Genomic DNA, 23,181 nt, shown 5'->3' with positions numbered 1-23,181 from the left:
GGCAAACAGTGTCGCCGTGTCCGTGGCGGTGTGGGCACCCTCAGACCTCCCCGAGGTTTGCCCTCTGCGGGTGTGTACCCTGGAGGGACGGTTGTGCTCGGTCACATGGGAGCTCTCCTTGGTCCTTGTGAAATCTCAGCCACCCGAGCGGCCAACCACCACTCCCCATCCCACCGTGTGCCCCCAGCCATGTCACACCCGAGACTGGACATTTGCTCCTGATGAGTGGTGACTTTGGTCTCTGGGGCGGTAAGGGGGGCCCACCCATCTCGGACCAGGTCTGGCCCCCATCTGGGACCCCGTTTCTGTCGTTGGCTTGCCTGCGTCCTCAGCCCACCGCTGAGCCTGAGCAGCCTGCAGCACCGCGCACCAGTGTGGCTCGCCCGCTCACCCGCCACCCCGCCCAAATGAATGGAGTGCTCCCCCACCATCTTCCTCATGCCACAGCCCCATCACTGTCACGGCCTGCCCTCTGCCTTTCCCTCCAACTCCAGGCTCGGACCCATCCGCCCCCGCCCCGGCCCCGCCACCAACGCCCTGGAGCTCGGGCCACCCCTCCCACGTCCTGCCCTGGCCTGGCCTGGCCTGCCCTGCCCTGAGGTTCACCAGTGCGGGCCTCCCTCCGGCTCCGCGGACCCACCCCGACCCTACGCCCACCCCTACCTCCCACAGATCCATCCCAGCCTCTCACATGCGCCTGGCAGGGCTTTGCCACCTCGCCCATGCTCCTGCAGAGGGCCTGCTCGAGCGGCCTGCCGATCTTTCGGCCAGGTTCCCTCGAGCCCCACCCATCCCCTCATGCTGGCCCTCCAGGAAGACTCCACCCAAGCACCCCTGGGCCTGCCTGCCAGCCCCTCAGCTCGCCGCCGCCCCCTCTCCCTGCGATGATCGCTCTGCCCAGGTCCCTGATCCACGTGGGGCGCCCACCAGCCATGGCCCCAAGCACCTTCGTCCCATACTCTCCCCCACGCACGCTGATGCCCACGGCCCCGGCAGGGGCCTCAAGGAAACCTCCTTTGGCCACGGCAAGCACACGTCGGGCCACGGGGGCTCCTTTCCCATAGGGGACTCGGCGCCATCCCACCCGATTGTGCCGCCCTCGCTGCACTTTGGTGCCCTTGGTCGGCCGTCCACTTCCCCTCCGAAGGACACAGTCCTTGAACGGACGTGGAATGAAACCCTTTGGGGAAAGATGACCTCGAGATTGGCCCAAGGGGAGACTGTGGTGGGCGATTACCCTCGGGGAGAGTTCCTAGGGGAAGACAATGACAGGTTGGCGAGAGGGATGGAGTGGATCCTGGATAGACAGTTGGATGAGAATGGGAAACTCGTAGATGTCATAACTAGGGGAGGGGTGCGGGGAACAGGGCGCTGTGCGTGTGTGTGTGTGTGTGTGTGTGGGTGGGTGGGTGGGTGGGTGTGTGGGTGGGTGTGGGTGTGAGGGCGCCCCAGTGCCCACCTTTGGTTACGAGTGGGGGAGGGAGGCCTGGGGAAATCTTGCCTCAGTCCGGTAGGATTGAGAGCTGTGGTCAGGCAAGGGAAACACCCTGATGGTTGGGTAGTCCTCCCTGGCAGGCATCGCTGCCTCGAGCGCATCTGCCGCCTCCAGGCCGGTGGGCTAGCTTTGCCCAGCCGGGCCGGCCCGCCCCCCCGGATCTGCGAGCTCTCTCACTTCCACTAAGCGGTGGTGGGATTCGAGGCACAGGTCCACATCCGTCTTCACCCCTTTGCCTCGGGGAGAGCGAAGAAGAACTAAAGAGCCCCTTGAGGAAAGTGAAAGAGGAGAGTGAAAACGTTGGCTTCAAACTCAACATTCAGACAACTAAGATCATGGCATCCCGTCCCATCACTTCATGGCAAATAGACGGGGAAAGAACGGAAAGCGGGAAAGACTTCATTTGGGGGGGCTGCCCCAAAGCACTGCAGACGCCGGCCGCGCCGGCGAAATGAAAAGACGTTCGCTCCTTGGGAGAAAAGCTATGACCAACCTAGACAGCATGTCGAAAAGCAGAGACGAGGTCTGTGACGAGGGTCTGTCTCGTGAAAGCTACGGTTTCTCCAGCGGTCACGTACAGATGTGAGAGGTGGAGTATAAAGAAGGATGAGTGCCGAAGAATTGATGCTTTTGGACTGCGGTGTTGGAGAAGACTCTTGAGAGTCCCTTGGACTGCGAGGAGACCCAACCCGTCCATCCTCGAGGAAATCAGTCCTGAATATTCATTAGAAGGACTGAGGCTGAAGCCGAAACGCCAATCCTCTGGCCACCCGACCCGCAAAACTGACTCACGGGGAAAGACCCTGATGGAAGGCAGGAGGAGACCGGGACGACCCGACAGAAGACGAGAGGCTTGGATGGCATCCCCGACTGGACGGACATGAGTTTGAGCAAGCCTCGCGAGTTGGTGATGGACAGGGAAGCCTGGCTGCTGCAGTGCCCTGAGCGACTGAACTGATCCCGATGCCTCCCGGGCGCCGTGGTCCGCCTCCCAGAGCCCACTCAAGACCAGAACCCTCTCGGAGACAGCAGCACCATACGGGAGTCACAGCCAGCCCGGGACCTGGCGCGCAGTGGCCAAGCCGCCCAGAGACGGGGCTGGCATGAGGGACATGGGAAGGCAGGCGTGTCCGTGGCCACTGGCCCCCACTCTCCGAGGCACATCCCCCTCGCTCACCTTCGGCTGCGGCCACCGCCCCTGCCGCTGCTGGCCCCCGCTGGCGACCACCACAGCTCGCGCCCCTACCCCCGCCCCTATCCCCACCCCGCCCTATCCCACCCCACCTCCTCACCGGCCCCGCCCCCCGCCCCCCCTCCCCCCGCCCCCCCCGACACCAGGAGAACCAGCACAAGCCCTGGAGCTTCACGGCCGCCACCAGGGCCAGCAGCCGCAGCCCCTCAGGAGGGAGGGAGGCGGGGGATGGGAGGCCTCAGGCCGGTCGTGGTGAAAGCGGCGCGAGGTTGCCACTGCGGCCAACAAAGGTTTGCCCCGGGGGACGGCGGAGGTGGCCTGAATCGTGCTTGGGCTGGAGGTGCAGGGTCCCGGGGGCCTCTGGCGCAGTGCTGAGCTGCTAAGTCGCGTCAGTCCTGTCCGACTCTGTGCGACCCCGTAGACGGCAGCCCACCAGGCTCCCCCGTCCCTGGGATTCTCCAGGCAAGAACACTGGAGTGGCTTGCCATTTCCTTCTGCAATGCATGCAAGTGAAAAGTGAAAGTGAAGTCGCTCGGTCCTATGGGACGTTTAGCGACCCCATGGTCTGCAGCCTCCCAGGCTCCTCGGTCCATAGGGTTTTCCAGGCAGGAGGACTGGAGTGGGTTGCCATTGCGTAGGCTAAAAGGGTAAAGGTGGGAGGGTCGCCGGCGAGGACCCCGGCAGGTGGCAGGCCTCCGGAGAGGAAGAAGAAAGGCTTCCCTGACCGGGAATCGAACCCGGGCCGCGGCGGTGAGAGCGCCGAATCCTAACCACTAGACCACCAGGGAGCGTCGGGGCAAGGCCCTCGCCTGCTCCCGCTGAACCCAGCGCCTCCATGCCACCCGCCCGCGCCACCTTGCCGCCCACACCCGGCCTTTGCAAGTCCAGCCGCCCGCCGGCCCCGTCAGTCCTCCTGCCTTGGCGTGCCGTCTTGCTTTCAGCCCCCTCAAAACACTGCGCGCGCCGCCGGCTTCTCGCACACACGCCAAAAGCCGCGGGCCAGCGGGCTGGCTCCCCGCTCCCAGCTCTCTCTCCCCGCCATCGCCCGTGCCGGGAGGGCGGTGCAGCTCAGCAAAAGGTCGGCCCGCTGCGTTGGCCGGGAATCGAACCCGGGTCAACTGCTTGGAAGGCAGCTATGCTCACCACTATACCACCAACGCTACACAGCCCGGGCGGCCGCCGGACGCCGGCCCCGGGCTCGCCCCAGCATAATCTCGCCGCCGCCGCCGCCCCTGCCGCCCCTGCCGCCACCGCCTCCGCATCCCTGCCCGGACGCCCCGTCAGCCGGAGGCTCTGCGCCGCCGCCGGCGCCACCAGCAGCCGCGCGGCGCCCCATGCGCGTCGGCGCTACGCCGTTGCCGTGGTCCACCGGCCCGACGGCCTTGCGGCCCTGCGGCCCTTCGCTCCCCGCCGCGGCCCGCGAACGCCTCCGCCCTCACCTCCGGCGGGCAACGCGGGGCACGCAGCTTCCCGCACCCAGCTGGCCAAAGCCCTTCTCCACCGGGCTCTGGGCGCGGCCACTTCCCACGACGACTTGGGGACACGGGACCCAGCTGCCTGCACGCGTCGCGGCGCTGTGCCGAGCCGCACGGCGGGGGCGTCGCGAGCCTAGGAGCCCACTCAGGCGGCCAGTGGGAGTGGGTGCGTGGGCGGCCGGGCGGCCCCGCGGGCCGCAAGCTCCGGCTCTGGTCGGGCAAGGCCGTGGGGTGGCCAAGGAGGCCCTCGCTCGGCCGTGGCGACCGTGCGCCCGGCGACCACAAAGGGCTCGGGCTGGAGGCCCGCACGGGGAGAGGGGGTCGACGGTGGCTAGGCCGCGCACCGCGCCCTGGCGCCTCGCCCAAAGGCGGCGGGACCAGACGAAGGGCCTCTGGGGGCCTGGCGGCAGGACAGAGAGCGACCGCGGCCACCAAAAAGGGTGTGTGGCCTCCCCGTCGGGGAATCGAACCCCGGTCTCCCGCGTGACAGGCGGGGATACTCACCACTATACTAACGAGGACGGCGGCGACCGTCCTACCGCCCGGCCGCTCTCGGGCTGCCTGCCGACGCGACCCCTGCCCAGCACGGGCCCCCGGCCACCGCGGGTCCCGACCCAACCGGGCACCCAACCAACCGCCTCGCTCACAGCGGCAGCCCGCCACCCCGACAGGGCCCCGGACCCCCGGGGCACTGGACACTCCCCAGGGCGCGCCGCCTCTTGCCTCCCACGCGGGCATTCCGCCGGGAGAAGGGGGCCCGAGAAGGCAAGCGAGGCTGCGAGGACACGGTGGGCGCGCGCCGGCCGGCGTCGGGCCAGGAAAGGCGCGGCTGGGGAGGGGCCGGCCCGCCCACGGCCCGGCTGGGTCCGGGGAGCGACCGGCGGCCGAGCCAGGCGCCTCGGCCGGCCGCCGCGCGCCGGCTCCGTCGACACCCACCCCGGACGGCCGCCTGCCTGCCTGCCTGCCTGCCTGCCTGCCGGGCGCGGCGCGGCGCGCGGCCCGCCAAGGGCGCCGGGGCTCGCGCCGCGTCGGGTCCCAGCCAGGCGAGCGGCCACGCGCCCAGCCAGGCCCGCCGTCAGGATGGCCGAGCGGTCTAAGGCGCTGCGTTCAGGTCGCAGTCTCCCCTGGAGGCGTGGGTTCGAATCCCACTCCTGACAAGCCAGCCTTTTGGCCCGCCGGACAAACGCGCCCGTCCTCCCCGCGCCACTGCCTTGCTCCACACACGCCCTGCCTCCCGCCACCTGCACCCCCACCCCAGGAACCTTCAGTCCTCCTCAGCGCATCTTTCCTCCCCAGCTGGCTGCAGCTGCAGCTGCTGGTTTTCCTGCCTCCCGCTTCCCCCTCGCCCACCCTCGCCCACCCTCCCACTCCCACGGCCACGCCCCGCCCCCGGCCGCACCGAAGCACGCAGCCCCGCGGCGGCTGGCAAGCCCTCCTCGCGTCGCCGGCGCTCCGACTTCTGCCGGGGAACGGCCAACTCGCTCTCGCAGCCTTGCTTCCACGTCCGCCCCCGGCCGCTCTCCCACCGGCCGGCACCCTGTCTGTCCTCCGCACCCGCCCCGCCGGCCCGCCTGCGCTCCCCAGTCACACCGAGGCGGCCGAGCCCCAGCCTTGCCCGCCAGGGGGGTTGCTGCGTGCCCTCGACGCTTCTGCGCCTTGCGGCCTTGGCCGGGCCACACCTGCCTGCCGCCCGCCAGGGACACGTGCCTCCCAGCCTTCCTGCTGGCCAGCGAACACCGGTCTTCCTGGCACCAGTCCGTCCCGGGAAGGGTGCTCCTCTGGGGAGGGAGCAGAAGCCCTACGTGCCCGTGCAGCCCGCCCACCGGCGGCCGGCCGGCGCCCCCGACCTTCCCGGGGAAGCCGCTGCCCGGGCCGGAGCCAAGCCCTTCCAGAGCGCGCTCCCTGCCTCAGCCGGCAGTCCCCGAGCCAGGAGCCGCTCTGCCAAATGGCCCCTCCTCACCAGCACCACCACCCCGTCAGAGCCGGACCTCGGGCGCGCGGCCCGCCAGAGCGCACGAGCCGGGCTCACACGCCTTTGGGTCGGGACCCGGCGGTCGCTGAGAGGAACGTCGGCGCGCGGCCGCAGCGACCACGCAGCGCCTGCGCCTGCACCTGACAGGGATCTCGGCGCCGGGCAGGAGGCGTCGGCTCCCGGCCCCCTCGGGCGACACCGACAGGGTCGCGGCGGCCGTGGTCGGCGCAGAAGGCGCGCGACGGGCCGAGTGGGACCCTCCGAGAGCGCCGCGCCCTGTGGTCCTGCACGTGCCCGGATCCTGGCTTTCAGGTCGCCCCCTCTCCCCGCTCCCCACCGTCGTCTCCTGCTCCGATGGAGCAGATAGATGCCGACGGGCGACGGGCGAGCAGTGAGCAGTGCCGGGCGGGTGGCGGTCAGCGCCCCTGGGGCAGCGTCGGGCGGCGTTGGCCATCGGTGCATGGGTGGTTCAGTGGTAGAATTCTCGCCTGCCACGCGGGAGGCCCGGGTTCGATTCCCGGCCCATGCAGCCGCAGCGTCCCCTTTTGGTCCCGCAGTGCAGCCCCAGAGCCCAGCTAGGTCTGCCGGCTGAAAGACGCTCCAGGCAGCGCTCCTGCAACCGCTGGCTGCTACCTGCCGCCCGCTGCCTCTCCCACGCAGACGCCCACCACCCCACCCCACCCCCACCCCACCCAGAAAAGGCCCTGCTGCCAAGCCTCCGTGGCCCCAAGCCCTGCGGGCTCAGCCGCCCGTGCGTCCAGGCGCCTTTCTTGTGTTTGCCCGCTTCCTCACCCGGACCCAGCCAGGGGCTCAGGGATTGCACTGGAAGGAATAGCCCACGGCTGGCAGCCGCCCGCACCACCTCTTCACCTTTCACAACGTCCGTCTCCAAGCTCCCTGCCTCACTCTCCCCACACTCCGAGAATCAATCACACTACGTTTGCACAGTCAGGAGCAAGGAAGTTGCCACATCTGGCAAGCATACCTCCCTTTCGCCTGGAGGGTCCCTGGACCAGCGTCTTGCAGGAGGAGTTCCAAAGAAGTCCACCAGCTCCCGTCCCTCGGCAGAAATGGGTCTCCAACAGGGACGGCCTCACCGCCTCAAACACCACCCCATGCCCCTGAAACCCTGTTGCGCGCCTCACCTCAGCATCAGCCCTGCCCCCAAGAGCACCACCACCTCAGCCTGCACCCTCACCGTGCCCCTACTTCCCCAAACGCAACCCCCATCCCACCCCCACCCGGCTCCCCACCTCCCCCATTTGCACACCCCCCCCCCACCACGCCCAGGTCCTCCCTGAGCCATTCCAAATCCCAGGCTGTCCAGGAACCTGCCTTTGCATTTGGCGCACTGGCCTGCCTCCCCCCACCCCCTACCCCAGGCCAGGGCCTGCTCCTCTTTCTGCTTCTTCCAACACGAGGAGAACTGCTTTACAGTCCTGGGTTAGTCTCAGGTGCTCGGCAAAGTGATTCAGTCCCCTGTTCTTTTCCAGGTGATTTTCCAGTGTAGGTTAAGGCGAGACACGAATACAGTTCTCATGCTACAGAGGAAAGCTCTGTTGCTCATCGACTGTAAGTACAGTATTTCCTATCTCTTGATCCGACTCCAACTTCGTCCCTCCCCTGCCTTTCCCCTTGGCTAGCCCTATGCACGTTTTCTCCGTCTCAAGGTCGGTTTCCCCTTTGCACACAGATTCACTGGTATTCGTTGTTCGAGTCCACAGAGCTTTGTCCCTCTCCACCCGACTCACTTCAGGCAGTGGACCCTTCTGTGGGTCCGTCCGGCGTTGGGGCCCATGGCGATGGCCGCTCCTACTTGATGGCTGCGTCATATTCCACGGTACGTATCTGCCTCACCTTCTCGTGCCGGCCACGGGCCGACGGGCACGTGAGGGTTTCCCACGTCTCGGCTACGGCACCGAGGGCTGCGATGACCCTGGGGGATGCCCGCCTCTCTTCCCATTGGGCGTGTTGTCTTTTCCCGATGAGTAGCCGGGATTGGGTCTGCTGGATCATCATGTGAGCTCTTCTTTGTCCTACTGGTGGACCGATCCTCGACTGATTGACTTCCCCGGAGTGGCAGTTGTTGTTCTGGAAGTGTACAACTACAGCCTGGTGCCCGTGTCCGCTGTACAGCGTTGTGATTCCCTCCTGTGCAGGTGGGATGAGGGTTTCAGATCGGTTTCCGTTACAGGTGAACAGGATACGGGATCTCATTCCCTGTAGTATTCCGTGTCTCCTTGTTGCTCCTCTCCTTTCTACGCAGTACTGGTACGGTACATCCGTTGAGCCCGGCTCCTCATCCATCCCTCCGTCCGTGACTCTGCCCTTGGGAAGCCCGAGGCTGCTTTCCCGAGTCTGAGAGTCTGTCGCTGGTTGCCACAGGGGTGAATTTGTACAACACTTAAGATTCCACCCATCTGTGACCCTGCCTGTTTGACTTCCCTCACCAAGGGTAATATTGCGCAGCTCCAGCTTCCGCTGTTGCTGCCAGTGACACTAATGCACTCGCGTGGACGGCTCAGTGCCATCCCATTCTCTCCCTGTCTCTGGTATGGCACCTACGCGGGTGAGCCGTTGGGGATGGGCACTAGGGTTTCCTCCACGTCTCGGCTATGGCAAGCAGTGCTGCTATGACCGTGGGGTTTGCATGTGTCTTTCCGAATGAAGAGTTGCGGCTCTCACGGGTATGTACCCAGGGTGGGATTGGGACAGCTCGTCTGTTCCCGGCCGACTTACTTGCCTGTTGATTTCGTTTCTTCTGCAAAGCCGATTCCATTGTCGGAGTCACGGTTGTTGCTGAAGCACAGTGGGTTTCCAATATTGTGCTCGTTTCCGATGGACCGCAAAGTGATTCTGTTTCCCGTGTTGTACACGGGATTTTGGATTTCATGTATGTTTTCAGATTCTTGTCCACTCGAGGGGATTCCAGGGTACTGACGCTTATTCCCTGTGTTGAACTGGATCACCTTGGCGCTTCTCCCTTTATCCAGGGTCCTGCGTATCTGTTCGTCCCAGCTGCACACGCATCCCTCCAGCGCTGCCTTTCCGCTGGCGTTCCCCTAAGGTGGTTTTCTGCGTGAGTGGGTTTCTCCTCGGCAAATAGCTCCGTTTTGTATTCTTTCACACGTTCCACATGCCTTTGTCCAACGCGGTCTGACGTGCTTCACCAAGTGTAAGAGTCTCTAGGTCCATCATTGCTTGTGACAAGTGGCAACACTTGACTTATTTCTTTATGACTGAGTGATGGTTCCATGCTACATCTGTGCCACCTCTTCTCGGGCCCGCCACGTGTGGATGGGCGCTGGGGTTTGCTCCGTGTCTTGGCCATGGCAAACAGTGTCGCCGTGTCCGTGGCGGTGTGGGCACCCTCAGACCTCCCCGAGGTTTGCCCTCTGCGGGTGTGTACCCTGGAGGGACGGTTGTGCTCGGTCACATGGGAGCTCTCCTTGGTCCTTGTGAAATCTCAGCCACCCGAGCGGCCAACCACCACTCCCCATCCCACCGTGTGCCCCCAGCCATGTCACACCCGAGACTGGACATTTGCTCCTGATGAGTGGTGACTTTGGTCTCTGGGGCGGTAAGGGGGGCCCACCCATCTCGGACCAGGTCTGGCCCCCATCTGGGACCCCGTTTCTGTCGTTGGCTTGCCTGCGTCCTCAGCCCACCGCTGAGCCTGAGCAGCCTGCAGCACCGCGCACCAGTGTGGCTCGCCCGCTCACCCGCCACCCCGCCCAAATGAATGGAGTGCTCCCCCACCATCTTCCTCATGCCACAGCCCCATCACTGTCACGGCCTGCCCTCTGCCTTTCCCTCCAACTCCAGGCTCGGACCCATCCGCCCCCGCCCCGGCCCCGCCACCAACGCCCTGGAGCTCGGGCCACCCCTCCCACGTCCTGCCCTGGCCTGGCCTGGCCTGCCCTGCCCTGAGGTTCACCAGTGCGGGCCTCCCTCCGGCTCCGCGGACCCACCCCGACCCTACGCCCACCCTACCTCCCACAGATCCATCCCAGCCTCTCACATGCGCCTGGCAGGGCTTTGCCACCTCGCCCATGCTCCTGCAGAGGGCCTGCTCGAGCGGCCTGCCGATCTTTCGGCCAGGTTCCCTCGAGCCCCACCCATCCCCTCATGCTGGCCCTCCAGGAAGACTCCACCCAAGCACCCCTGGGCCTGCCTGCCAGCCCCTCAGCTCGCCGCCGCCCCCTCTCCCTGCGATGATCGCTCTGCCCAGGTCCCTGATCCACGTGGGGCGCCCACCAGCCATGGCCCCAAGCACCTTCGTCCCATACTCTCCCCCACGCACGCTGATGCCCACGGCCCCGGCAGGGGCCTCAAGGAAACCTCCTTTGGCCACGGCAAGCACACGTCGGGCCACGGGGGCTCCTTTCCCATAGGGGACTCGGCGCCATCCCACCCGATTGTGCCGCCCTCGCTGCACTTTGGTGCCCTTGGTCGGCCGTCCACTTCCCCTCCGAAGGACACAGTCCTTGAACGGACGTGGAATGAAACCCTTTGGGGAAAGATGACCTCGAGATTGGCCCAAGGGGAGACTGTGGTGGGCGATTACCCTCGGGGAGAGTTCCTAGGGGAAGACAATGACAGGTTGGCGAGAGGGATGGAGTGGATCCTGGATAGACAGTTGGATGAGAATGGGAAACTCGTAGATGTCATAACTAGGGGAGGGGTGCGGGGAACAGGGCGCTGTGCGTGTGTGTGTGTGTGTGTGTGTGGGTGGGTGGGTGGGTGGGTGTGTGGGTGGGTGTGGGTGTGAGGGCGCCCCAGTGCCCCACCTTTGGTTACGAGTGGGGGAGGGAGGCCTGGGGAAATCTTGCCTCAGTCCGGTAGGATTGAGAGCTGTGGTCAGGCAAGGGAAACACCCTGATGGTTGGGTAGTCCTCCCTGGCAGGCATCGCTGCCTCGAGCGCATCTGCCGCCTCCAGGCCGGTGGGCTAGCTTTGCCCAGCCCGGCCGCCCGCCCCCCGGATCTGCGAGCTCTCTCACTTCCACTAAGCGGTGGTGGGATTCGAGGCACAGGTCCACATCCGTCTTCACCCCTTTGCCTCGGGGAGAGCGAAGAAGAACTAAAGAGCCCCTTGAGGAAAGTGAAAGAGGAGAGTGAAAACGTTGGCTTCAAACTCAACATTCAGACAACTAAGATCATGGCATCCCGTCCCATCACTTCATGGCAAATAGACGGGGAAAGAACGGAAAGCGGGAAAGACTTCATTTGGGGGGGCTGCCCCAAAGCACTGCAGACGCCGGCCGCGCCGGCGAAATGAAAAGACGTTCGCTCCTTGGGAGAAAAGCTATGACCAACCTAGACAGCATGTCGAAAAGCAGAGACGAGGTCTGTGACGAGGGTCTGTCTCGTGAAAGCTACGGTTTCTCCAGCGGTCACGTACAGATGTGAGAGGTGGAGTATAAAGAAGGATGAGTGCCGAAGAATTGATGCTTTTGGACTGCGGTGTTGGAGAAGACTCTTGAGAGTCCCTTGGACTGCGAGGAGACCCAACCCGTCCATCCTCGAGGAAATCAGTCCTGAATATTCATTAGAAGGACTGAGGCTGAAGCCGAAACGCCAATCCTCTGGCCACCCGACCCGCAAAACTGACTCACGGGGAAAGACCCTGATGGAAGGCAGGAGGAGACCGGGACGACCCGACAGAAGACGAGAGGCTTGGATGGCATCCCCGACTGGACGGACATGAGTTTGAGCAAGCCTCGCGAGTTGGTGATGGACAGGGAAGCCTGGCTGCTGCAGTGCCCTGAGCGACTGAACTGATCCCGATGCCTCCCGGGCGCCGTGGTCCGCCTCCCAGAGCCCACTCAAGACCAGAACCCTCTCGGAGACAGCAGCACCATACGGGAGTCACAGCCAGCCCGGGACCTGGCGCGCAGTGGCCAAGCCGCCCAGAGACGGGGCTGGCATGAGGGACATGGGAAGGCAGGCGTGTCCGTGGCCACTGGCCCCCACTCTCCGAGGCACATCCCCCTCGCTCCACCTTCGGCTGCGGCCACCGCCCCTGCCGCTGCTGGCCCCCGCTGGCGACCACCACAGCTCGCGCCCCTACCCCGCCCCTATCCCCACCCCGCCCTATCCCACCCCACCTCCTCACCGGCCCCGCCCCCCGCCCCCCCCTCCCCCCGCCCCCCCGACACCAGGAGAACCAGCACAAGCCCTGGAGCTTCACGGCCGCCACCAGGGCCAGCAGCCGCAGCCCCTCAGGAGGGAGGGAGGCGGGGGATGGGAGGCCTCAGGCCGGTCGTGGTGAAAGCGGCGCGAGGTTGCCACTGCGGCCAACAAAGGTTTGCCCCGGGGGACGGCGGAGGTGGCCTGAATCGTGCTTGGGCTGGAGGTGCAGGGTCCCGGGGGCCTCTGGCGCAGTGCTGAGCCTGCTAAGTCGCGTCAGTCCTGTCCGACTCTGTGCGACCCCGTAGACGGCAGCCCACCAGGCTCCCCCGTCCCTGGGATTCTCCAGGCAAGAACACTGGAGTGCTTGCCATTTCCTTCTGCAATGCATGCAAGTGAAAAGTGAAAGTGAAGTCGCTCGGTCCTATGGGACGTTTAGCGACCCCTTGGTCTGCAGCCTCCCAGGCTCCTCGGTCATAGGAGTTTTCCAGGCAGGAGGACTGGAGTGGGTTGCCATTGCGTAGGCTAAAAGGGTAAAGGTGGGAGGGTCGCCGGCGAGGACCCCGGCAGGTGGCAGGCCTCCGGAGAGGAAGAAGAAAGGCTTCCCTGACCGGGAATCGAACCCGGGCCGCGGCGGTGAGAGCGCCGAATCCTAACCACTAGACCACCAGGGAGCGTCGGGGCAAGGCCCTCGCCTGCTCCCGCTGAACCCAGCGCCTCCATGCCACCCGCCCGCGCCACCTTGCCGCCCACACCCGGCCTTTGCAAGTCCAGCCGCCCGCCGGCCCCGTCAGTCCTCCTGCCTTGGCGTGCCGTCTTGCTTTCAGCCCCCTCAAAACACTGCGCGCGCCGCCGGCTTCTCGCACACACGCCAAAAGCCGCGGGCCAGCGGGCTGGCTCCCCGCTCCCAGCTCTCTCTCCCCGCCATCGCCCGTGCCGGGAGGGCGGTGCAGCTCAGCAAAAGGTCGGCCCGCTGCGTTGGCCGGGAATCGAACCCGGGTCAACTGCTTGGAAGGCAGCTATGCTCACCACTATACCACCAACGCTACACAGCCCGGGCGGCCGCCGGACGCCGGCCCCGGGCTCGCCCCAGCATAATCTCGCCGCCGCCGCCGCCCCTGCCGCCCCTGCCGCCACCGCCTCCGCATCCCTGCCCGGACGCCCCGTCAGCCGGAGGCTCTGCGCCGCCGCCGGCGCCACCAGCAGCCGCGCGGCGCCCCATGCGCGTCGGCGCTACGCCGTTGCCGTGGTCCACCGGCCCGACGGCCTTGCGGCCCTGCGGCCCTTCGCTCCCCGCCGCGGCCCGCGAACGCCTCCGCCCTCACCTCCGGCGGGCAACGCGGGGCACGCAGCTTCCCGCACCCAGCTGGCCAAAGCCCTTCTCCACCGGGCTCTGGGCGCGGCCACTTCCCACGACGACTTGGGGACACGGGACCCAGCTGCCTGCACGCGTCGCGGCGCTGTGCCGAGCCGCACGGCGGGGGCGTCGCGAGCCTAGGAGCCCACTCAGGCGGCCAGTGGGAGTGGGTGCGTGGGCGGCCGGGCGGCCCCGCGGGCCGCAAGCTCCGGCTCTGGTCGGGCAAGGCCGTGGGGTGGCCAAGGAGGCCCTCGCTCGGCCGTGGCGACCGTGCGCCCGGCGACCACAAAGGGCTCGGGCTGGAGGCCCGCACGGGGAGAGGGGGTCGACGGTGGCTAGGCCGCGCACCGCGCCCTGGCGCCTCGCCCAAAGGCGGCGGGACCAGACGAAGGGCCTCTGGGGGCCTGGCGGCAGGACAGAGAGCGACCGCGGCCACCAAAAAGGGTGTGTGGCCTCCCCGTCGGGGAATCGAACCCCGGTCTCCCGCGTGACAGGCGGGGATACTCACCACTATACTAACGAGGACGGCGGCGACCGTCCTACCGCCCGGCCGCTCTCGGGCTGCCTGCCGACGCGACCCCTGCCCAGCACGGGCCCCCGGCCACCGCGGGTCCCGACCCAACCGGGCACCCAACCAACCGCCTCGCTCACAGCGGCAGCCCGCCACCCCGACAGGGCCCCGGACCCCCGGGGCACTGGACACTCCCCAGGGCGCGCCGCCTCTTGCCTCCCACGCGGGCATTCCGCCGGGAGAAGGGGGCCCGAGAAGGCAAGCGAGGCTGCGAGGACACGGTGGGCGCGCGCCGGCCGGCGTCGGGCCAGGAAAGGCGCGGCTGGGGAGGGGCCGGCCCGCCCACGGCCCGGCTGGGTCCGGGGAGCGACCGGCGGCCGAGCCAGGCGCCTCGGCCGGCCGCCGCGCGCCGGCTCCGTCGACACCCACCCCGGACGGCCGCCTGCCTGCCTGCCTGCCTGCCTGCCTGCCGGGCGCGGCGCGGCGCGCGGCCCGCCAAGGGCGCCGGGGCTCGCGCCGCGTCGGGTCCCAGCCAGGCGAGCGGCCACGCGCCCAGCCAGGCCCGCCGTCAGGATGGCCGAGCGGTCTAAGGCGCTGCGTTCAGGTCGCAGTCTCCCCTGGAGGCGTGGGTTCGAATCCCACTCCTGACAAGCCAGCCTTTTGGCCCGCCGGACAAACGCGCCCGTCCTCCCCGCGCCACTGCCTTGCTCCACACACGCCCTGCCTCCCGCCACCTGCACCCCCACCCCAGGAACCTTCAGTCCTCCTCAGCGCATCTTTCCTCCCCAGCTGGCTGCAGCTGCAGCTGCTGGTTTTCCTGCCTCCCCGCTTCCCCCTCGCCCACCCTCGCCCACCCTCCCACTCCCACGGCCACGCCCCGCCCCCGGCCGCACCGAAGCACGCAGCCCCGCGGCGGCTGGCAAGCCCTCCTCGCGTCGCCGGCGCTCCGACTTCTGCCGGGGAACGGCCAACTCGCTCTCGCAGCCTTGCTTCCACGTCCGCCCCCGGCCGCTCTCCCACCGGCCGGCACCCTGTCTGTCCTCCGCACCCGCCCCGCCGGCCCGCCTGCGCTCCCCAGTCACACCGAGGCGGCCGAGCCCCAGCCTTGCCCGCCAGGGGGGTTGCTGCGTGCCCTCGACGCTTCTGCGCCTTGCGGCCTTGGCCGGGCCACACCTGCCTGCCGCCCGCCAGGGACACGTGCCTCCCAGCCTTCCTGCTGGCCAGCGAACACCGGTCTTCCTGGCACCAGTCCGTCCCGGGAAGGGTGCTCCTCTGGGGAGGGAGCAGAAGCCCTACGTGCCCGTGCAGCCCGCCCACCGGCGGCCGGCCGGCGCCCCCGACCTTCCCGGGGAAGCCGCTGCCCGGGCCGGAGCCAAGCCCTTCCAGAGCGCGCTCCCTGCCTCAGCCGGCAGTCCCCGAGCCAGGAGCCGCTCTGCCAAATGGCCCCTCCTCACCAGCACCACCACCCCGTCAGAGCCGGACCTCGGGCGCGCGGCCCGCCAGAGCGCACGAGCCGGGCTCACACGCCTTTGGGTCGGGACCCGGCGGTCGCTGAGAGGAACGTCGGCGCGCGGCCGCAGCGACCACGCAGCGCCTGCGCCTGCACCTGACAGGGATCTCGGCGCCGGGCAGGAGGCGTCGGCTCCCGGCCCCCTCGGGCGACACCGACAGGGTCGCGGCGGCCGTGGTCGGCGCAGAAGGCGCGCGACGGGCCGAGTGGGACCCTCCGAGAGCGCCGCGCCCTGTGGTCCTGCACGTGCCCGGATCCTGGCTTTCAGGTCGCCCCCTCTCCCCGCTCCCCACCGTCGTCTCCTGCTCCGATGGAGCAGATAGATGCCGACGGGCGACGGGCGAGCAGTGAGCAGTGCCGGGCGGGTGGCGGTCAGCGCCCCTGGGGCAGCGTCGGGCGGCGTTGGCCATCGGTGCATGGGTGGTTCAGTGGTAGAATTCTCGCCTGCCACGCGGGAGGCACGGGTTCGATTCCCGGCCCATGCAGCCGCAGCGTCCCCTTTTGGTCCCGCAGTGCAGCCCCAGAGCCCAGCTAGGTCTGCCGGCTGAAAGACGCTCCAGGCAGCGCTCCTGCAACCGCTGGCTGCTACCTGCCGCCCGCTGCCTCTCCCACGCAGACGCCCACCACCCCACCCCACCCCCACCCCACCCAGAAAAGGCCCTGCTGCCAAGCCTCCGTGGCCCCAAGCCCTGCGGGCTCAGCCGCCCGTGCGTCCAGGCGCCTTTCTTGTGTTTGCCCGCTTCCTCACCCGGACCCAGCCAGGGGCTCAGGGATTGCACTGGAAGGAATAGCCCACGGCTGGCAGCCGCCCGCACCACCTCTTCACCTTTCACAACGTCCGTCTCCAAGCTCCCTGCCTCACTCTCCCCACACTCCGAGAATCAATCACACTACGTTTGCACAGTCAGGAGCAAGGAAGTTGCCACATCTGGCAAGCATACCTCCCTTTCGCCTGGAGGGTCCCTGGACCAGCGTCTTGCAGGAGGAGTTCCAAAGAAGTCCACCAGCTCCCGTCCCTCGGCAGAAATGGGTCTCCAACAGGGACGGCCTCACCGCCTCAAACACCACCCCATGCCCCTGAAACCCTGTTGCGCGCCTCACCTCAGCATCAGCCCTGCCCCCAAGAGCACCACCACCTCAGCCTGCACCCTCACCGTGCCCCTACTTCCCCAAACGCAACCCCCATCCCACCCCCACCCGGCTCCCCACCTCCCCCATTTGCACACCCCCCCCCCCACCACGCCCAGGTCCTCCCTGAGCCATTCCAAATCCCAGGCTGTCCAGGAACCTGCCTTTGCATTTGGCGCACTGGCCTGCCTCCCCCCACCCCCTACCCCAGGCCAGGGCCTGCTCCTCTTTCTGCTTCTTCCAACACGAGGAGAACTGCTTTACAGTCCTGGGTTAGTCTCAGGTGCTCGGCAAAGTGATTCAGTCCCCTGTTCTTTTCCAGGTGATTTTCCAGTGTAGGTTAAGGCGAGACACGAATACAGTTCTCATGCTACAGAGGAAAGCTCTGTTGCTCATCGACTGTAAGTACAGTATTTCCTATCTCTTGATCCGACTCCAACTTCGTCCCTCCCCTGCCTTTCCCCTTGGCTAGCCCTATGCACGTTTTCTCCGTCTCAAGGTCGGTTTCCCCTTTGCACACAGATTCACTGGTATTCGTTGTTCGAGTCCACAGAGCTTTGTCCCTCTCCACCCGACTCACTTCAGGCAGTGGACCCTTCTGTGGGTCCGTCCGGCGTTGGGGCCCATGGCGATGGCCGCTCCTACTTGATGGCTGCGTCATATTCCACGGTACGTATCTGCCTCACCTTCTCGTGCCGGCCACGGGCCGACGGGCACGTGAGGGTTTCCCACGTCTCGGCTACGGCACCGAGGGCTGCGATGACCCTGGGGGATGCCCGCCTCTCTTCCCATTGGGCGTGTTGTCTTTTCCCGATGAGTAGCCGGGATTGGGTCTGCTGGATCATCATGTGAGCTCTTCTTTGTCCTACTGGTGGACCGATCCTCGACTGATTGACTTCCCCGGAGTGGCAGTTGTTGTTCTGGAAGTGTACAACTACAGCCTGGTGCCCGTGTCCGCTGTACAGCGTTGTGATTCCCTCCTGTGCAGGTGGGATGAGGGTTTCAGATCGGTTTCCGTTACAGGTGAACAGGATACGGGATCTCATTCCCTGTAGTATTCCGTGTCTCCTTGTTGCTCCTCTCCTTTCTACGCAGTACTGGTACGGTACATCCGTTGAGCCCGGCTCCTCATCCATCCCTCCGTCCGTGACTCTGCCCTTGGGAAGCCCGAGGCTGCTTTCCCGAGTCTGAGAGTCTGTCGCTGGTTGCCACAGGGGTGAATTTGTACAACACTTAAGATTCCACCCATCTGTGACCCTGCCTGTTTGACTTCCCTCACCAAGGGTAATATTGCGCAGCTCCAGCTTCCGCTGTTGCTGCCAGTGACACTAATGCACTCGCGTGGACGGCTCAGTGCCATCCCATTCTCTCCCTGTCTCTGGTATGGCACCTACGCGGGTGAGCCGTTGGGGATGGGCACTAGGGTTTCCTCCACGTCTCGGCTATGGCAAGCAGTGCTGCTATGACCGTGGGGTTTGCATGTGTCTTTCCGAATGAAGAGTTGCGGCTCTCACGGGTATGTACCCAGGGTGGGATTGGGACAGCTCGTCTGTTCCCGGCCGACTTACTTGCCTGTTGATTTCGTTTCTTCTGCAAAGCCGATTCCATTGTCGGAGTCACGGTTGTTGCTGAAGCACAGTGGGTTTCCAATATTGTGCTCGTTTCCGATGGACCGCAAAGTGATTCTGTTTCCCGTGTTGTACACGGGATTTTGGATTTCATGTATGTTTTCAGATTCTTGTCCACTCGAGGGGATTCCAGGGTACTGACGCTTATTCCCTGTGTTGAACTGGATCACCTTGGCGCTTCTCCCTTTATCCAGGGTCCTGCGTATCTGTTCGTCCCAGCTGCACACGCATCCCTCCAGCGCTGCCTTTCCGCTGGCGTTCCCCTAAGGTGGTTTTCTGCGTGAGTGGGTTTCTCCTCGGCAAATAGCTCCGTTTTGTATTCTTTCACACGTTCCACATGCCTTTGTCCAACGCGGTCTGACGTGCTTCACCAAGTGTAAGAGTCTCTAGGTCCATCATTGCTTGTGACAAGTGGCAACACTTGACTTATTTCTTTATGACTGAGTGATGGTTCCATGCTACATCTGTGCCACCTCTTCTCGGGCCCGCCACGTGTGGATGGGCGCTGGGGTTTGCTCCGTGTCTTGGCCATGGCAAACAGTGTCGCCGTGTCCGTGGCGGTGTGGGCACCCTCAGACCTCCCCGAGGTTTGCCCTCTGCGGGTGTGTACCCTGGAGGGACGGTTGTGCTCGGTCACATGGGAGCTCTCCTTGGTCCTCGTGAAATCTCAGCCACCCGAGCGGCCAACCACCACTCCCCATCCCACCGTGTGCCCCCAGCCATGTCACACCCGAGACTGGACATTTGCTCCTGATGAGTGGTGACTTTGGTCTCTGGGGCGGTAAGGGGGGCCCACCCATCTCGGACCAGGTCTGGCCCCCATCTGGGACCCCGTTTCTGTCGTTGGCTTGCCTGCGTCCTCAGCCCACCGCTGAGCCTGAGCAGCCTGCAGCACCGCGCACCAGTGTGGCTCGCCCGCTCACCCGCCACCCCGCCCAAATGAATGGAGTGCTCCCCCACCATCTTCCTCATGCCACAGCCCCATCACTGTCACGGCCTGCCCTCTGCCTTTCCCTCCAACTCCAGGCTCGGACCCATCCGCCCCCGCCCCGGCCCCGCCACCAACGCCCTGGAGCTCGGGCCACCCCTCCCACGTCCTGCCCTGGCCTGGCCTGGCCTGCCCTGCCCTGAGGTTCACCAGTGCGGGCCTCCCTCCGGCTCCGCGGACCCACCCCGACCCTACGCCCACCCCTACCTCCCACAGATCCATCCCAGCCTCTCACATGCGCCTGGCAGGGCTTTGCCACCTCGCCCATGCTCCTGCAGAGGGCCTGCTCGAGCGGCCTGCCGATCTTTCGGCCAGGTTCCCTCGAGCCCCACCCATCCCCTCATGCTGGCCCTCCAGGAAGACTCCACCCAAGCACCCCTGGGCCTGCCTGCCAGCCCCTCAGCTCGCCGCCGCCCCCTCTCCCTGCGATGATCGCTCTGCCCAGGTCCCTGATCCACGTGGGGCGCCCACCAGCCATGGCCCCAAGCACCTTCGTCCCATACTCTCCCCCACGCACGCTGATGCCCACGGCCCCGGCAGGGGCCTCAAGGAAACCTCCTTTGGCCACGGCAAGCACACGTCGGGCCACGGGGGCTCCTTTCCCATAGGGGACTCGGCGCCATCCCACCCGATTGTGCCGCCCTCGCTGCACTTTGGTGCCCTTGGTCGGCCGTCCACTTCCCCTCCGAAGGACACAGTCCTTGAACGGACGTGGAATGAAACCCTTTGGGGAAAGACGACCTCGAGATTGGCCCAAGGGGAGACTGTGGTGGGCGATTACCCTCGGGGAGAGTTCCTAGGGGAAGACAATGACAGGTTGGCGAGAGGGATGGAGTGGATCCTGGATAGACAGTTGGATGAGAATGGGAAACTCGTAGATGTCATAACTAGGGGAGGGGTGCGGGGAACAGGGCGCTGTGCGTGTGTGTGTGTGTGTGTGGGGTGGGTGGGTGGGTGGGTGTGTGGGTGGGTGTGGGTGTGAGGGCGCCCCAGTGCCCACCTTTGGTTACGAGTGGGGGAGGGAGGCCTGGGGAAATCTTGCCTCAGTCCGGTAGGATTGAGAGCTGTGGTCAGGCAAGGGAAACACCCTGATGGTTGGGTAGTCCTCCCTGGCAGGCATCGCTGCCTCGAGCGCATCTGCCGCCTCCAGGCCCGGCTGGGCACCACCCGATCGAAACGGGTCGGCCCGGCCGGGCGGGGGGCCTAGACGCTCGAGAGAGTGAAGGTGATTCGCCACCACCCTAAGCTCCGTGTCCAGGTGTAGGCAGAAGTGGGGAAACGGAGCCCCTCTCGCTTCTTCTTGATTTCTCGGGGAACTCCTTTCACTTTCTCCTCTCACTTTTGCAACCGAAGTTTGAGTTGTAAGTCTGTTGATTCTAGTACCGTAGGGCAGGGTAGTGAAGTACCGTTTATCTGCCCCTTTCTTGCCTTTCGCCCTTTCTGAAGTAAACCCCCGACGGGGTTTCGTGACGTCTGCGGCCGGCGCGGCCGCTTTACTTTTCTGCAAGCGAGGAACCCTCTTTTCGATACTGGTTGGATCTGTCGTACAGCTTTTCGTCTCTGCTCCAGACACTGCTCCCAGACAGAGCACTTTCGATGCCAAAGAGGTCGCCAGTGCATGTCTACACTCTCCACCTCATATTTCTTCCTACTCACGGCTTCTTAACTACGAAAACCTGACGCCACAACCTCTTCTGAGAACTCTCAGGGAACCTGACGCTCCTCTGGGTTGGGCAGGTAGGAGCTCCTTTAGTCAGGACTTATAAGTAATCTTCCTGACTCCGACTTCGGCTTTGCGGTTAGGAGACCGGTGGGCTGGGCGTTTTGACTGAGTGCCCCTTTCTGGGACTACCTTCCGTCCTCCTCTGGCCCTGCTGGGCTGTCTTCTGCTCTCCGAACCTACCGTAGGGGCTGACCTGCCTGTACTCAAACTCGTTCGGAGCGCTCAACCACTACCTGTCCCTTCGGACCGACGACGTCACGGGACTCGCTGACTTGACTAGGGCTACGGAGGGCCCGCGGCACCAGGCGGAGGGTCTCGGGTGAGTTCTGGTCTTGGGAGAGCCTCTGTCGTCGTGGTATGCCCTCAGTGTCGGTCGGGCCCTGGACCGCGCGTCACCGGTTCGGCGGGTCTCTGCCCCGACCGTACTCCCTGTACCCTTCCGTCCGCACAGGCACCGGTGACCGGGGGTGAGAGGCTCCGTGTAGGGGGAGCGAGTGGAAGCCGACGCCGGTGGCGGGGACGGCGACGACCGGGGGCGACCGCTGGTGGTGTCGAGCGCGGGGATGGGGGCGGGGATAGGGGTGGGGCGGGATAGGGTGGGGTGGAGGAGTGGCCGGGGCGGGGGCGGGGGGAGGGGGGCGGGGGGCTGTGGTCCTCTTGGTCGTGTTCGGGACCTCGAAGTGCCGGCGGTGGTCCCGGTCGTCGGCGTCGGGGAGTCCTCCCTCCCTCCGCCCCCTACCCTCCGGAGTCCGGCCAGCACCACTTTCGCCGCGCTCCAACGGTGACGCCGGTTGTTTCCAAACGGGGCCCCCTGCCGCCTCCACCGGACTTAGCACGAACCCGACCTCCACGTCCCAGGGCCCCCGGAGACCGCGTCACGACTCGACGATTCAGCGCAGTCAGGACAGGCTGAGACACGCTGGGGCATCTGCCGTCGGGTGGTCCGAGGGGGCAGGGACCCTAAGAGGTCCGTTCTTGTGACCTCACCGAACGGTAAAGGAAGACGTTACGTACGTTCACTTTTCACTTTCACTTCAGCGAGCCAGGATACCCTGCAAATCGCTGGGGTACCAGACGTCGGAGGGTCCGAGGAGCCAGGTATCCCAAAAGGTCCGTCCTCCTGACCTCACCCAACGGTAACGCATCCGATTTTCCCATTTCCACCCTCCCAGCGGCCGCTCCTGGGGCCGTCCACCGTCCGGAGGCCTCTCCTTCTTCTTTCCGAAGGGACTGGCCCTTAGCTTGGGCCCGGCGCCGCCACTCTCGCGGCTTAGGATTGGTGATCTGGTGGTCCCTCGCAGCCCCGTTCCGGGAGCGGACGAGGGCGACTTGGGTCGCGGAGGTACGGTGGGCGGGCGCGGTGGAACGGCGGGTGTGGGCCGGAAACGTTCAGGTCGGCGGGCGGCCGGGGCAGTCAGGAGGACGGAACCGCACGGCAGAACGAAAGTCGGGGGAGTTTTGTGACGCGCGCGGCGGCCGAAGAGCGTGTGTGCGGTTTTCGGCGCCCGGTCGCCCGACCGAGGGGCGAGGGTCGAGAGAGAGGGGCGGTAGCGGGCACGGCCCTCCCGCCACGTCGAGTCGTTTTCCAGCCGGGCGACGCAACCGGCCCTTAGCTTGGGCCCAGTTGACGAACCTTCCGTCGATACGAGTGGTGATATGGTGGTTGCGATGTGTCGGGCCCGCCGGCGGCCTGCGGCCGGGGCCCGAGCGGGGTCGTATTAGAGCGGCGGCGGCGGCGGGGACGGCGGGGACGGCGGTGGCGGAGGCGTAGGGACGGGCCTGCGGGGCAGTCGGCCTCCGAGACGCGGCGGCGGCCGCGGTGGTCGTCGGCGCGCCGCGGGGTACGCGCAGCCGCGATGCGGCAACGGCACCAGGTGGCCGGGCTGCCGGAACGCCGGGACGCCGGGAAGCGAGGGGCGGCGCCGGGCGCTTGCGGAGGCGGGAGTGGAGGCCGCCCGTTGCGCCCCGTGCGTCGAAGGGCGTGGGTCGACCGGTTTCGGGAAGAGGTGGCCCGAGACCCGCGCCGGTGAAGGGTGCTGCTGAACCCCTGTGCCCTGGGTCGACGGACGTGC

At 66.1% G+C, this 23,181-nt stretch overlaps 10 non-coding genes across 10 annotated transcripts; 4 read left to right on the top strand and 6 right to left on the bottom strand.

The window, feature by feature from the left end:
• Positions 1–3,403: 3,403 nt before the first annotated feature.
• Positions 3,404–3,475, bottom strand: TRNAE-CUC (transfer RNA glutamic acid (anticodon CUC)). Its single transcript has one exon. It is a non-coding gene; the product is annotated as a tRNA-Glu (tRNA).
• A 300-nt stretch (positions 3,476–3,775) lies between these two features.
• Positions 3,776–3,847, bottom strand: TRNAG-UCC (transfer RNA glycine (anticodon UCC)). The gene has a single exon. It is a non-coding gene; the product is annotated as a tRNA-Gly (tRNA).
• A 764-nt stretch (positions 3,848–4,611) lies between these two features.
• TRNAD-GUC (transfer RNA aspartic acid (anticodon GUC)) lies at positions 4,612–4,683 on the bottom strand. The gene has a single exon. It is a non-coding gene; the product is annotated as a tRNA-Asp (tRNA).
• Positions 4,684–5,236: 553 nt separating this feature from the next.
• Positions 5,237–5,319, top strand: TRNAL-CAG (transfer RNA leucine (anticodon CAG)). The gene has a single exon. It is a non-coding gene; the product is annotated as a tRNA-Leu (tRNA).
• A 1,273-nt stretch (positions 5,320–6,592) lies between these two features.
• On the top strand, positions 6,593–6,663 carry TRNAG-GCC (transfer RNA glycine (anticodon GCC)). The gene has a single exon. It is a non-coding gene; the product is annotated as a tRNA-Gly (tRNA).
• A 6,203-nt stretch (positions 6,664–12,866) lies between these two features.
• Positions 12,867–12,938, bottom strand: TRNAE-CUC (transfer RNA glutamic acid (anticodon CUC)). The gene has a single exon. It is a non-coding gene; the product is annotated as a tRNA-Glu (tRNA).
• A 300-nt stretch (positions 12,939–13,238) lies between these two features.
• Positions 13,239–13,310, bottom strand: TRNAG-UCC (transfer RNA glycine (anticodon UCC)). Its single transcript has one exon. It is a non-coding gene; the product is annotated as a tRNA-Gly (tRNA).
• A 764-nt stretch (positions 13,311–14,074) lies between these two features.
• On the bottom strand, positions 14,075–14,146 carry TRNAD-GUC (transfer RNA aspartic acid (anticodon GUC)). The gene has a single exon. It is a non-coding gene; the product is annotated as a tRNA-Asp (tRNA).
• Positions 14,147–14,699: 553 nt separating this feature from the next.
• Positions 14,700–14,782, top strand: TRNAL-CAG (transfer RNA leucine (anticodon CAG)). Its single transcript has one exon. It is a non-coding gene; the product is annotated as a tRNA-Leu (tRNA).
• A 1,274-nt stretch (positions 14,783–16,056) lies between these two features.
• TRNAG-GCC (transfer RNA glycine (anticodon GCC)) lies at positions 16,057–16,127 on the top strand. Its single transcript has one exon. It is a non-coding gene; the product is annotated as a tRNA-Gly (tRNA).
• Positions 16,128–23,181: the final 7,054 nt, after the last annotated feature.

Source organism: Bos grunniens, chromosome 3, assembly GCF_055505025.1.
Source record: "Bos grunniens cultivar Pamir isolate PY7600 chromosome 3, Bosgru_T2T1.0, whole genome shotgun sequence".
NCBI classification, from domain to species: Eukaryota; Metazoa; Chordata; class Mammalia; order Artiodactyla; family Bovidae; genus Bos; species Bos grunniens.
Note: the sequence above shows the minus strand (reverse complement) of the source record. Positions and strands in the feature narration are given on the sequence as shown.